This window comes from Arachis hypogaea, chromosome 9, assembly GCF_003086295.3.
Source record: "Arachis hypogaea cultivar Tifrunner chromosome 9, arahy.Tifrunner.gnm2.J5K5, whole genome shotgun sequence".
In the NCBI taxonomy this organism is placed as follows: Eukaryota; Viridiplantae; Streptophyta; class Magnoliopsida; order Fabales; family Fabaceae; genus Arachis; species Arachis hypogaea.
The window spans coordinates 83,193,688-83,209,238 of NC_092044.1; positions in this window are offsets into that span (position 1 = coordinate 83,193,688).

The window sequence follows — 15,551 nt, forward strand, 5'->3', positions numbered from 1 at the left end:
TCTAAAAAACAGAAAAAACAGAATCAGCAAATAAAAGTCATGGATCACAGGGATAAAATAGAATAAAATAGCACGTCAGTCAATACCCAACACTTTTCGGACCAAAGAGGGGTCCCCCAGAAATTTCTTACTATCCAGATGTAGAGGCTCCCCCCAAATATCCTCCAATACACTCACAAAGGCCTGTCGACCCCGTCCAACATCTCCCAAGTATACCGAGACACTATGACATTCTTTTGCCACTCAAGAGGAAAAGCAGGTTCATCATTTTCATCAAGAAAAAAGGGGCGAACCCCCTCGACAGCTCGTACTTTAAAGAAATAGTTTTTAAAATCCTTAAAGGACTCATCATACATGGCAAAGACCTTGTGCCCTTGGGCAGATCTAAAGGAAACCCAAAAAGCTTTCTTTTTTGAAGAAGTCCCAGGCTTGGCCGAAACAAACAAATAGAGGAAAAGAGTTAGAGAAGGCTTGATGCCTAACTCTTGACACATCAGCTGAAATTTTTTTATAAAACCCCATGAATTGGGATAAAGCTGGGATAGAGCAATGTTATAAGACCACAATAGGTTGGTCTCAAAAGCGGAAAAAGGAAAAGTAATGTCCAACAGACTAAAGAAGTATTCATAAGCATAAAAGTAGGGACGCTCCCCCTCAACAGAAGTAGGAAAACAAACTCTCTCATGGGAATTAGGCGCTACCAGCTCGTAATTCCCTTTCTGGGCACCACTACCACAGACCCTATGGTGTTTTTGCAGCTCTCTACAGAAGTCAGAATCCACCACTGAAATACATAGAAGAACCATGGAATCTACCCAATCGGCCATGCCCTCAGGGACTCGGGAAGACATCTCAACAATATTCTTGTGAGAAGCCATAAGACCAACTAGTCCTACAATAAAGAAAAGAATATCGGATTACTAAAACACATCTCGGACAGCAGCAAAACAACTCGACCACACAACCCAGTACATTACAAGCAACAAAAGGAGTCCCCAGGACTTACGTTGAAAATCCTGGGGCACCATTTGGGGGCAAGCCACAATACAAGAACCCAAGGAGATTTACAAGATTCACACCCCAGTAACAATGTTCCCCTTTCAAACCAGAAACAACAACCAAAGCATAAATCATCAAAGAAAACATCATCTTCACCAAAAGAGAAACTACCAACAGAACCTAAAACCACTAAAGGAACAACCTTTTTCAAGCAGCGGCAACATGCAAAACCCTAGAGACACTAAACGGAAGGGCGAAAAGAAGACCAAAACATGTACATCACAGCGGTAGTCAAGCATGGCAATACGAAAAGATCAGGCTTTCCAACATAGATACAGGCAAAATCGAAACTTTATTGAAGAATCACATTCCAAAGCAAATAAAGAAGCACGGAAAAGAACCAACCTGAAGAAAAGAGGAAGCGCTGAAGAAGATGATCACACTCCAAAAACAAACACCAAAATGATCGCCAAGCAAACGTCGCAGAAATGAGAAAATCACAAAACAAGAAAAGAGAGAAAGAAGGTTACGAAGAAAAGAAACCGTTTTTTAGATATGAAGTTTAAAAACAAAGAGACCCAGAGAAAACGGAGCATCAAAAACCAATTAATGGGGCATTAAAAACCCTCGCACGTTCCCAAAGCCAGGACGCTAATCCAAAGCGCGCGTTTTCAAAAGGAAGCGAAACGTTCTGCATTCAAAAAAGGAACACCTACAAGGGCGAAATCGACAAAATGCTCGAGTTCCGTTTCACCTGAAGGTTCGAAGTCCTAAAAACTAAGACTCTACCTCCAAATAAAGACCGAGCTCGAGTAGGGGCACTGTTCATACCCTGGGTCGAGCTTTCCGACCCGAGATGTTCTACAGACAAAGCGACCGACCTCTTTAAGGTGAGGAGGACCCGACCTCATCTCAAAGAGGTCGGCCAAATCACAGGAAGGCTCAATAGAGGGCCCAAACAGAGGAACACGCCCCAAATCCTAAGGTAGCCCAAGCCTACAGAGAGAAAGGCGATTCCCTTGAAGATAAGATGACCTCAATTAATAATAAGATAAAGATAAGATAAGATAACTAACTTATCTTATCTAAGAAGGTCACTCTATGCCATTATAAATACACTGGAGCACCCAGGTATAACTCATACTCTGATTCTACTCAATACCTGCTTAATACCCTTGCTAACTTAAGCATCGGAGTCCCTTGCAGGTACCCCCCACCCTCTGAGAACGAACGATCAGCACCACCACGGTGTCCAACAAGTCAGACACAGCGGCTCCCGCCACCGTCAACAGGTCAGATACAACAGCTCCGACCAAGTACTGAAGATCTCGTCCAAGATCAACCTACAGTTTCAGGTAACCCTCGAAACAGGTACCATTGTCTGTGGTAATAGAGTATGGAACCCCGAACCTTGTGACTATGTTCCTATATAGAAATTTTTGACTTCTTCAAGCAGTGGCATTAGCTAGGGGTTATGCCTCGATCCACTTTGTGAAATAGTCTACCCCTACTATGAGGAATTTAACTTGTCCCGATCCCTAAGGAAAGGGTCCAAGAAGGTCGAGTCCCCATTTTGTGAATGGCCAAGGTGAGGTCACGCTGATGAGTTCTTTTGGCGGGGCGATGTGAAAGTTGGCATGTTTCTGACATGGTGGACATGTCTTTAAGAACTCTACGGCTTCCTTTTGTAGAGTTGGCCAATAAAATCCTGCCCAGAGTACTTTTTTGGTAAGTGCTTACGCTCCGAGATGATTGCCACAAATGCCACTGTGTAATTCCTTTGTGTTGGAAGTCGACACACATTTTAACAATGGTATTGAAATCCCTCTTTTGTATAGAGTGTTGTTTATGATAGTGTAGTATTGTGCCTCCTGTTTTAACCTCTTTGCCTCCTTTTCCTCTGTGGGGAGTGTTTCTGTTTTGAGGTAATTAATTATGGGAGTCATCCATCCTTGATCCTGACCTATTATGGCTAGGACTTTTTCTTCTTCCGAGATTGATGGGTTTTGCAGAATTTCTTGGATGAGGCTTCTATTGTTGCCCCCTGGTTTGGTGCTGGCTAGTTTTGAGAGTGTGTCAGCTCGAACATTCTGTTCTCGGGGTATGTGACGGACCTCATATTCTCTGAGTTGTCCGAGCTGTTCATTAGTTTTGTCCAAGTACTTTTTCATGGTGGGATCTTCGGCTTGATAGCTCCCTGCTATTTGTCAAGTGACTACTTGTGAGTCACTGAAGATGATAAGCTTTTGAGCTCCAACCTCCCTAGCCAGCTTCAAGCCAACTAGTAGTGCCTCATATTCTGCTTGGTTGTTTGAGGCAGGGAACCCGAATTTGAGGGAGAGTTTGATTTGGGTTCCTTGGTTGCTTTCAATTATCACACCCGCGCCGCTTCCAATTTTATTTAAGGAACCGTCTACGTAGAGATTCCATTCTGTGGAAATTTCCGGTGTGTCTGTAAATTCTGCAATGAAGTCGGCTAGATATTGTGATTTGATGGCTGTCCGAGTTTCGTATTGAAGGTCGAATTCGGACAACTCAACTGCCCATTGCAAGATTCTACCTGCTAGGTCTATTTTCTGCAAAATCCCTTTTATGGGCTGGTTGGTTCGAACCCTAATGGTGTGAGCTTGGAAGTATGGACGAAGTCGTCGAGATGTTAGTATGAGGGCGTAGGCAAATTTTTCTATTTTTTGGTAGTTCAGCTCGGATCCTTGTAGTGCTTTTCTGATGAAGTATACGGGTTGTTACCCACTGTCGTCTTTTCGAACTAGTGCTGAGGCTACTGCCCGACTTCCTACCGCGAGGTATAATATGAGTGGTTCTCCTTCCCGTGGCCGAGTTAGGATAGGTGGCTGTCTCAGGAATCTTTTGAAATCTTGGAAGGCTTGCTCGTACTTCGTTGTCCATTCAAACTTCTCTCCCTTCCTTAGAGTGGCGTAGAAGGGAAGAGATCTTATTGCCGATCCGGCTAGAAATCTGGACAAGGCTGCCAACCTCCCGTTGAGTTGTTGTACCTCTTTGACACAAGTCGGACTCTTCATGTCGAGTATGGCCCGACATTTATCTGGATTTGCCTCGATTCCTCTTTGTGTGAGCATAAAACCCAAAAATTTGCCAGCTTCTACTGCGAAGGTGCATTTTGCAGTATTGAGTCGCATGCCATGCCGTCTTATAGTGTCGAATACTTGGGTCAGGTCGGACAATAGCATCTCTTCACTTTGTCTCTTTATTAACATGCCGTCCACAGACTTCCATGATTTTTCCGATGTGATCTGTAAAGACCTTATTCATTAATCTCTGATAAGTAGCTCCCGCATTTTTAAGACCAAAGGGCATGACGATGTAGCAGTAGTTTACTTTTGGGGTTAAGAAGAAAGCTTTTTCTTGGTCGGGTGGATACATTGGGATTTGATTGTATCCCGAATATGCGTCCACAAACGAGAGGTATTTATATCAGGAGGAGGCATCTACCAAAGCGTCAATACTTGGGAGTGGATAAGGATCTTTTGGACAGGCTTTGTTGAGATCAGTGTAGTCGGTGCACATTCGCCACTTCCCATTTGATTTTTTCACCAAGACGACGTTGGCTAGCCATAGTGGGTATTTGACTTCTCTTATGAATCATGCCTCTAGTAGAGCTTGTACATGCTCTTCTATAGCTTGGGATCGTTCTGGTCCGAGCTTTCTTCATCTTTGTTGCACTGGCGGAGATCCTGGGTAGACCGCCAACTGGTGGCACCTTAATTTGGGGTCTATGCCTGGCATGTCTGCAGCCTTCCATGCAAAGAGGTCGACGTTATCTTGTAAGAACTGTACGAGTGATTCTTTTATGTCTCCTTTTAGGATTGTACCAATATTGGTTGTTTTGTCCGGGATGTCTCCGATCTGGACTTTCTCTACTTCACCTTCAGGTTGTGGGCAGAGTTCCTCCCGCCTCTGAACTCCACCGAGTTCGATTGTGTGGAATTCTTCTCCTCTGCCTCTGAGGTTTAGACTTTTGTTGTAACAGCGGCGCACCGTCTTCTGATCTGCTTTTATTGTAGCTAACCCTTCTACACTTGGGAATTTCATGCATAGATGTGGAGTCAAGACTATTGCGCCGAGTTGATTCAATGTTGTCCGACCTATTATGGCGTTGTAGGCTGAGCTCACGTCAACCACGATGTAGTCTATTTTGAGTGTTCTTGACTGGTTTATTTTCCAAAGGTTGTGTGTAGTGAGATGTATCCAAATGGCTAAACCGGTGTGTCTCCCAGTCCGAACAGGCTGTTTGGATATGCTCTAAGTTCTTTTTCTTGCAGGCCGAGATTGTCGAAGGCAGTTTTGAACAAAATGTCAGCGGAGCTCCCTTAGCCTACCAATGTGCGGTGGAGATTTGTGTTTGCCAGTATAACAGTGATGACCATGGGATCATCGTGTCCTGAGATGATGCCGGATGCGTCTTTTTTGGTGAAAGTAATTGCGGGGATGTCTGGTGCTTCCTTCTTCCCCTCAATATGATATACTTATTTAAGATATCTTTTGTGAGATGATTTGGAGATTCCTCCTCCCGCAAATCTGCCGTGTATCATGTGGACGTGTCATTCTGGTGTACGAGGTGATCGCTCGGTTCGTCTGACATCTTCGTCCCTTCTTCTTTTTCTTTGCTCATCATCCCGGGTGGCTAGGTACCGATCTAATTTTCCTTTTCTTACTAGTTTTTCTATGAAATTTTTTAAGTCAAAACATTCGTTGGTGGAATGCCTGCGGATTCGATGGTATTCACAATATTCGGTCCAATTTCCTCCTCTTTTCTTGCCTTTGAGTGGTCGAGTTGGGGGTATTTTTTCAGTGTGGCAAACTTCTCTGTAGACATCCACAAGGGACACCCAAAGAGGGGTGTAATTGTTGTATTTTTTGATTTTTTTCTCATGTCGATCTTCCTTCTTTTTAGACTCTTTATCCTTATCCCAGGAGAGATAGGTGAATCCAGATTTTGAGGTCTCTCCTAGTTAAGAGTTTTCCTCCATGTTGATGTACTTCTCTGCTCGTTCTTGCACTTTGTTCAGAGATGTGGCGTGTTTTTTCGATATAGATTGGCTAAAAAGTCCCTCTCACAAGCCACTGATGAGGCCCATAATGGCAGCTTCTGTTGGTAGGCTTTATATGTCCAGGCATGTTTTGTTGAATCTTTCCATGTAGTTGCGAAGACTTTCCCAATCTCCTTGCTTGATTCCTAATAGGCTTGGGGCGTGCTTAGCCTTATCTTTTTGGATGGAGAATCTCGCCAGGAATTTCTTGGCTAAGTCGTCGAAGCTTGAGATGGACCTAAGAGGCAGATTGTCGAACCATCTAATTGCTGTCTTTGTTAAAGTAGTTGGAAAGGCTTTGCAGCGAACTGCATCTGAGGCGTCGGTGAGGTACATTCTACATCTGAAATTGCTGAGATGATGGCCGAGATCTGTAGTGCCATCGTACAAAGTCATATCCAGGAGTTTAAAGTCTTTTGGGATTTTGGTCTTCATGATCTCCTTGGTAAATGGATCTTGGTCCTTGCGGGAGCTATCCTCATGAGGGGATCGATTAGCTTTGGCCTTAAGATCGGCTTCAAGTTTTAGGAGTTTGTCCTCCAATTCCCGGCGTCGTCTTATTTCCCTTTGTAGGTCTTTCTCAGCCTCTCGTTGATGTAGGGCTTCTTCTTCAAGTTGTTTTAAACGGTCTTGAAGCGCCTCCATGGCTCCCGCATTTGGAGAATTCTTTTCGTTGTTAGGTTGAGGAGTATCCTTTGGTGTAGTGTCCACATTTTTGTGCGGCATTATATCCTCTAGATCTAAATCGTGGTCGTTGTCATGGTCGTCTGCCATGGTGATGGGATGACTTCCAGGTTCCCCGGCAACGGCGCCAATGTTTCAAGGGTTACCTGAACCTGTAGGTCAATCTCGGTCGAGATCTTCTGTGCTGGTCGGAGATGACGTGTCCGGCGTGTAGGTGGTGGCCGGAGCCGCCGCGTCCGACTTGTTGGACTACCGATGTTGCTGATCTTTTGTCACCGGAGGGTGGTGGTACCTGCAAGGGACTCCGATGCTTAAGTTAGCAAGGGTATTTAACAGCTTTTTGTAGAATCAGAGTATGAGTTATACCTGGGTGCTCTAGTGTATTTATAGAGGTGTGGAGTGACCTTTGTAGATAAGATAAGTTAGTTATCTTATCTTATCTTATCTTATCTTTGGGTGAGGTCAGCTTATCTTCAAGGGAATCACCCTTATCTCTATAGGCTTGGGCTGTCTTTGGATTTGGGTCATGTTCCTCTATTCGGGCCCTTTATTTGGGCTTTCTTGATAATTTGGACGAGCTCTTTGAGAAGAGGTCGGATAGTCTGATCTGAAGAGGTCGGTCGCTTTGTCGCTAAACATCTCGGGTCGGATAGCTCGACCCAGGATATAAACAATAACCATATATATATTTTTATATATAATAATTATTATAATTATATATATTATGTTTGTTTATATTATAGGAAGATATTCACGTATTTCATGGTATGAATCTGGAATTTTTCTGTTCCAATCAATTTCACCATCAAGATTTAATGTAAAAAATGAAACCGGTCCTGATTCAGTGGAAGTAATCTGGTGTGGATAGCAACTAAAAGAGCTGTAAAGTGGTCAAGCAACTATTTGACCCTTGTATCGGTAGATAATGCTCCAACATTTTCTTTTTGTCCCTGTCGGCTATAATGCAATTTTATATTGGCCTATAAATGTGAGTCGAGCTGAGAATTTGTTGGACTATTTAGTGAATATTTAGTCCATTATACCAAAATGAGCTTGTTACCTACTACTAATGTATGTTCCCATATTATGTACGGAATAATAAATAAAATTATATAAAAAATTTATTAAAAAATAAATAAAATATATATAGAAATTATTATTATTATAAATATTTTATAAAGTTATAATTAAAATTAAATTTTTAAAACTTTTAATATTAAAATATTAAAAATAATTAGTATTTGTCTTAATCAATTTGAGTTTGTTAAGTGATCTTCTCATTCGTCCGCTTAAACAATTATTAGAAGTTAGAATTTTGCTTCGTGTGTGTAGTAATCCATTAGCTAGTGGTAAACCCTTAATAAATGGAGCATCAATACGTGATTAGGTTTGGCAGGAATACCCAAATACGCATGTACCCGACCCGTCCATACCCGATTGGGGAGGGTAATAACTTGACTCGAATTAGGGCAGATTTTGCTTAGAACAGAACGTGGTCGAGTTTAGGGTATACCCGTCCTAAATATATACATATAAACACTTTTTAGGAATTAGGATTTGCCTCATATCACAAATTCAGTTATTCACAACTTCAGTCCATACTCTATAGCCATGCAAGAAAAACCCAGTCATCCTCACCCAAAGTCTTCTTCTTCTCGACTTCTACGAAAAATCTCATAGCTCCCGTCATCGTTGTTGCTGAGCCCATTGCTGCCTACCCCTTCACAGCTCCCATCTTCCTTCACAGCTCATGTCATAATCGCTGCTTTTCCCATTTTTAATCCCATTGCCACCTTTCTCTTGTCGAGTCCTTTTTCTATAGGTAAATTCTCCCCCTTCTATCTCTCATTGTGAGTCTGGTAAGTTTTTTCTCTTCTTCTTCTTCCACAGACTCATCACTTAGTCGCCGTCGCTATGAGTCCGGGCATTACCGTTGCAGTTTCATCTGAGTCTATCACTAAATAACATAAATTTTTTATCACCAAATTAGACCAGTTGAAAAAATATATATATAAGAATGTATATTACACATAAATAAAAAATATTAGGTGTAATAAGAACAAATACATAAATTAAAGTAAAATTTAAAAAAATAAGAACCAATAAAATATTAAAGGAAATAAATATAAATAGAAGATAAACAAAATTATTAGACAGAAGAGAAATAATTTAATAAATTTTATGTGTATATAAAAGAGAAATAAAAAGAAGATATACTGTATCTTATTTAATTTAATAAGATTTATGAAAATAAACACATAGAATAAGAGAATAAAAATAATAATAAAAAATTAAATATCTGAATTAATATCTAAATAAAAAATAATAAAATAATGATAATCTACATAATCTTAATCTTTTAATATAATTAATTAATAACAATATAATTAGTCTACCATCATCTTAATCTTATCTATTAATATAATTAATTCTAATTAAATAATCAAATAAATTGAATATAAATATGTCTAATCTAATCGTATAAAAAATAGTAGATTTTCTACAATTATATATATATATATATATATATATATATATATATATATATATATATATATATATATGTATGTTTGGAATAGATTCCATTTAGAGAGAGTTAAAAGAGTACTATCTCGTTAAAATGTCACCTTAAAATGAGATTATTATTAATGACATATAAATATTAAAATTGTATTAATACATTAATTAAAATACATTATTAGAATAAAAAGTTGTAAGAAGTAAAATAACTGAAATTTATTAACTTTAATTAGTTAAATTAGCATAAAATAAGAAAGACATGATTAATCAGATTAAATAAATTAAAAAATATTACTGAGCAAAGCAAATGTCACAATAATTATGTTACTAATTTGAAAAAAATAAATTCAATCCATTCAAACTTTTATTTAAAATACAAAATTAAAGATTACCAATGAATAAAAATGAATGGGATATAATAAATTTTAGTAGTATAAATAATTAAATTAAATTATTATATACAATATTTACTTTTTATCTTATTATAATTTAAATTAATATTAATGGTGAAAAACTAATTTTAAATAGGATCAATTTGTATTTTACAATATAATTAAAGCACAATTCATATTTTTTTATTTTGTGATTAATCAATATTTTTTAAATTTTTTTATTAAGTTTTTTATATTTTATGATTGATAAATTTTCTCTACAAAATACAAATTTAGAATGAATTATTACAATCATAATTAGTTAAGGAAATAAAAAAATTTATAAAAAAATAAATAAAAGATAAAAAAAGAATAAAAACAAATTTATTTTAAAATTAAAAATTTATCATTTATACTAAAAATTCTAAACATTTATCTTTTAAATCCCATTCTTCTAACAACATTCATCTCCTTTGGCCGGAGGAGGAGATCACGCATTTAGCCTAACTTTCATTTTTCTATGCTTTCCAACTCTAGTATTCTGACACGAATTGGATACGATGAAGCACCAGAGACGATTTTAATTTCTCAATGGAACCGATTTTATCACATGGCAGTTGTTCATGCTCTGGGTCGAGTTGTTTGACCCGGGCTGATAGAAGACAAAGTCGATCGACCTCTTCAGGTCAGGATCACCCGACCTCCTCCCAAAGAGTTCGGCCAAATCACTACAAAGGCCTAAGTAGGCCCAAACAAAGGAACACAACCCAAAGTCTAAAGGCAGTCAAAGCCTAGAAAGATAAAGGCGGTTCCCCTTAAAGATAAGATAACTCCACTCAAAGATAAGATAAGATAACTATCTTATCTCCAAGAAGGTTACTCTACACCATTATTGTTCATACCCTGGGTCAAGCTGTCCGACCCGGGATGTTCGACAGACAAAGCGACCGACCTCTTCAGGTCAGGACAATCCGACTTCTTTCTTAAGAGCTCGGCCAAGTCACCAGGAAAGCCCAAAGAAGGGCCCAAATAGAGGAACACGCCCCAAATCCTAAGGCAGCCCAAGCCTATAGGGATAAAGGCGGTTCCGTTGAAGATACGCTGACCTCAACTCAAAGAAATAAAGATAAGATAAGATAACTAACTTATCTTATCCAAAAGGTCACATCTCACCATTATAAATACACTGGAGCACCCAGGTATAACTCATACTCTGATTCTACTCAATACCTGCTTAATACCCTTGCTAACTTAAGCATCGGAGTCCCTTGCAGGTACCCCCCACCCTCCGGGGACAAAGGAATCAGTGCCACCACCAAGTCCAACAAGTCGGACACAACAGCTCCGGCCGTCTCCCACCAGCCGGACACGTTAGTACCGACCAGTACAGAAGATCTCATCCGAGATCGACCTCCAGTTTCAGGTAACCCTCGGAACATTGGCGCTGTTGCCGGGGAACCTGGAAGTCATCCCATCACCATGGCGGACGACCATGACAACGACCACGATTCAGATCTGGAGGATCAGACACCGCACAAAAACGCGGATGTCACGCTACAAAACACTCCGGAAACCAACAAAGACAAAGACTCACCAAATTCAGAGGCAATAGAAGCGCTCCTGGATCGCCTAAAACAACTGGAAAAAGAAACCCAACAACAACGGAAATTGGAAGAGATCTCCAAAGAGAGGTGCGGCGACGTCGGGAGTTGGAAGAAAAACTACAGCAATTGGAAGCTGATCTCAAATCAAAAGCCCCCCGGGCTAATCTCGAGGAAAATTCACGCAAAGAGCAAGACCCATTCACTAGGGAAATCATGAAAACCAAAATTCTAAAAGACTTCAAACTCCCGGATATGACCCTGTATGATGGCACCACGGACCCCAACCACTACCTCAGCAACTTCAGAAGTAGAATGTACCTCACTGACGCCCTAGATGCTGTTCGCTGCAAGGCTTTTCCAACAACTCTCACAAAGACAGCGATCCGATGGTTCGACAACCTACCCCCAAAGTCCATCTCAAGCTTTGATGACTTAGCTAAAAAATTTCTAGCCAGATTCTCCATTCAGAAAGATAAAGCCAAGCACGCCCCCAGTTTACTAGGGATCAAACAAGGAGATCGGGAGAGCCTCCGCAGCTACATGGAGAGATTCAACAAAACATGCATGGACATACAAAGTTTACCAACGGAGGCCGCCATCATGGACTCATCAATGGCCTACGAGAGGGACCTTTCAGCCAATCTATATCAAAAAAGTACCCGACCTCCTTAGACGAAGTGGAGGAGCGGGCAGAAAAGTATATCAACATAGAGGAAAATGCTCGGTTAGGAGAAACCTCAAAATCGGGGGCCTCCTACCGAGACAAAGACAAGGAATCCAAAAGAAAAGAAGATCGACAAGGGGAGAAAATAAAAAAATACCATAACTACACCCCTCTCAGGGCATCCCTGGTCGAGATATACAAAGAAGTCTGCCATACAGAAAAAATCCCCCCAGCACGGCCACTCAAAGGCAAAAGGGGAGGAGGAAACCGAAAGGAATATTGTGAATACCATCGAGTTCGAGGACACTCCACAAATGAATGCTTCGACCTAAAAAACATCATAGAAAAATTGGTGAGAGAAGGAAAATTAGATCGATTCCTGGCCACCCGAGAAGATGATCAAAGAAAGAGACGAAGGGATGAAGATACCGACCGAACTGAACGATCACCTCGGACACCGGAAAGACATGTCCACATGATACATGGCGGATTTACAGCAGGTGGGATCCCCAAAACCTCTCGCAAAAGATATCTCAAAGAAGTATATCATGTCGAGGGAGAGGAGGAAGCCCTCAACATCCTAGCAATAACATTCACTAAGGAGGACGCATCCGGAATCATCACAAGACACGACGATCCCATGGTTATCACCATCATATTAGCAAACGCCAACCTATACCGCACCTTGATAGACCAAGGGAGTTCTGCCGACATCTTATTCAAGATAGCCTTTGATAAACTCGGCTTAGAAGAAGAAGAACTTAAGGTGTATCCAAACAGTCTGTTCGGGCTAGGAGATACCCCGGTGCGACCACTAGGATACATACCGCTACATACAACCTTCGGAAAAGGAAACCAATCCAGGACTCTCAAAATAGACTACATCATAGTCGATGTAAGTTCAGCTTACAATGCTCTCATAGGTCGGACAACACTCAACCAACTCGGTGCAATAGTCTCGACCCCACACCTATGTATGAAATTTCCAACTCTAAAAGGGATAGCCACGATAAAAGCAGACCAGAAGATGGGACGTCGCTGTTATAACGAAAGCCTAAATCTCAGAGGCAAAGGAGAAAATTTTCACACAATCGAGCTAGGCGGAGTTTAACGACGAGAAGACTTCATCCCCAGCCAGAGGGCGAGATAGAAAAGATTCAGATCGGGGACACCTCGGAAAAAACAACTAATATCGGCACAATCCTAAAAGGAGATTTAAAAGAATTACTAATACAATTCTTGCGAGAAAACGTCGACCTCTTCGCATGGAAAGCTGCAGACATGCCAGGTATCGACCCTAAGCTAATGTGTCACAAGTTGGCAGTCTACCCAGGATCTCGACCGGTGCAGCAGAGACGAAGAAAACATGGGCCAGAATGATCCCAAGCTGTGGAAGAGCAAGTACAAGCACTCCTGGAAGCAGGATTCATAAGAGAAGTCAAATACCCACTATGGCTAGCCAACGTTGTCTTGGTGAAAAAATCAAATGGGAAGTGGCAAATGTGCACCGATTACACTGATCTCAACAAAGCTTGTCCAAAGGATCCATATCCACTCCCAAGTATTGACGCTCGGGTAGATGCTTCCTCCGGATACAAATATCTCTCGTTTATGGACGCATACTCGGGATACAATCAAATCCCCATATATCCACCAGATCAAGAAAAGACCTCGTTCCTAACACCAAAAGCAAACTACTGCTACATTGTAATGCCTTTCGGTCTCAAGAACGCAGGAGCTACTTACCAAAGGCTAATGAATAAAGTCTTCTCAGATCACATGGACGACATGCTAATTAAAACACAAAGTGAAGAGACATTATTGTCCGACCTAGGCCAAGTGTTCGACACCATTAGGAAGCATGATATGCCACTCAATCCAGCAAAATGCACCTTTGCGGTAGAAACAGGCAAATTCTTAGGTTTTATGCTTACTCAAAGAGGAATGGAAGCAAATCCAGATAAATTCCAGGCCATACTCAACATGAAGAGCCCAACCTGCGTCAAAGAAGTACAGCAACTCAACGGGAGATTGGCTGCCCTATCCCGATTCTTAGCAGGAGCTGCGATAAGATCCCTCCCCTTCTATGCTACTTTAAGAAAGGAAAAACAGTTCAAATGGACGACAGAATGCGAACAAGCCTTCCAAGACTTTAAGAAGTTCTTAGGACAGCCACCTATCCTATCCCGACCACGAGAAGGAGAACCACTCATATTATATCTCGCAGTAGGAAGCAGGGCAGTAGCGTCAGCACTGGTCAAAGAAGACGAAAACGAACAACAACCCGTCTACTTCATTAGCAAAGCACTACAGGGATCCGAGCTGAACTATTAGAAAATAGAAAAATTTGCCTATACTCTTGTTCTAACATCTCGACGACTCCGCCCTTACTTCCAGGCCCACACCATTATAGTTCGAACTAACCAGCACTTAAAAGGAATATTACAGAAAACGGATCTGGTAGGCAGAATTCTACAATGGACAGTCGAGTTGTCAGAGTTTGACCTCCAATATAAAGCTCAGACAGCCATCAAATCACAGTATCTGGCCGATTTTATCGCATAATTCACAGATGCCCTAGAAACCCCCACAGAATGGAATCTTTACGTGGACAGCTCCTCAAATAAAACTAGAAGCGGCGTAGGCGTGATAATAGAAAGCGACCAAGGAACCCAAGTTGAGCTCTCCCTAAAGTTCGGGTTCCCGGCCTCAAACAACCAGGTAGAATATGAAGCATTATTAGCCGGTTTGAAGCTGGCTAAAGAGGTCGGAGCTCGAAAACTTAACATTTACAGCGATTCGCAAGTGGTCACATCACAAATAACAGGGAGCTACCAAACCAAAGATCCCACCATGAAAAATTATTTGGATAAGACCAAGGAACAGCTCGGACAAATCAGGGAATACAAGATCTGCCACATACCCCGTGAGCAAAATGCCCGAGCTGACGCACTCTCAAAACTAGCCAGCACCAAACCAGGGGGCAACAATAGAAGCCTCATCCAGGAAATGCTATAGAACCCATCAATCTCGGAAGCAGAAAAAGTCCTAACCATAATAGGCCAGGACCAAGGATGGATGATCCCCATAATCAACTACCTCAAAACAGGAACGCTCCCCACAGAAGAAAAGGAAGCAAAGAAGCTAAAAAGGGAGGCACAGTACTACACCATCATAAACAACATCCTGTACAAAAGAGAGATCTCGGTACCATTACTAAAATGCGTGCCGACCTCCCACACCAGGGAAGTGTTAGAAGAGGTACACGGAGGCATTTGTGGCAATCATCTCGGAGCACGGGCTCTCACCAAAAAGATACTTCGGGCAGGGTTTTATTGGCCAACCTTACAGAAAGAATCTACAAAATTTGTAAAGACATGTCCACCATGTCAGAAACATGCCAACTTCCACATCGCCCCGCCAGAAGAACTCATTAGCGTGACTTCACCTTGCCCGTTCGCAAAATGGGGACTCGACCTTCTCGGTCCCTTTCCCCAGGGATCAGGGCAAGTTAAATTCCTCATAGTAGGGGTAGATTACTTTAAAAAATGGATCGAGGCAGAACCCCTAGCCAATTCCACCGCCCAAAGAAGCCGAAAATTCTTATATAGAAACATTGTCACGAGGTTCGGAGTCCCAT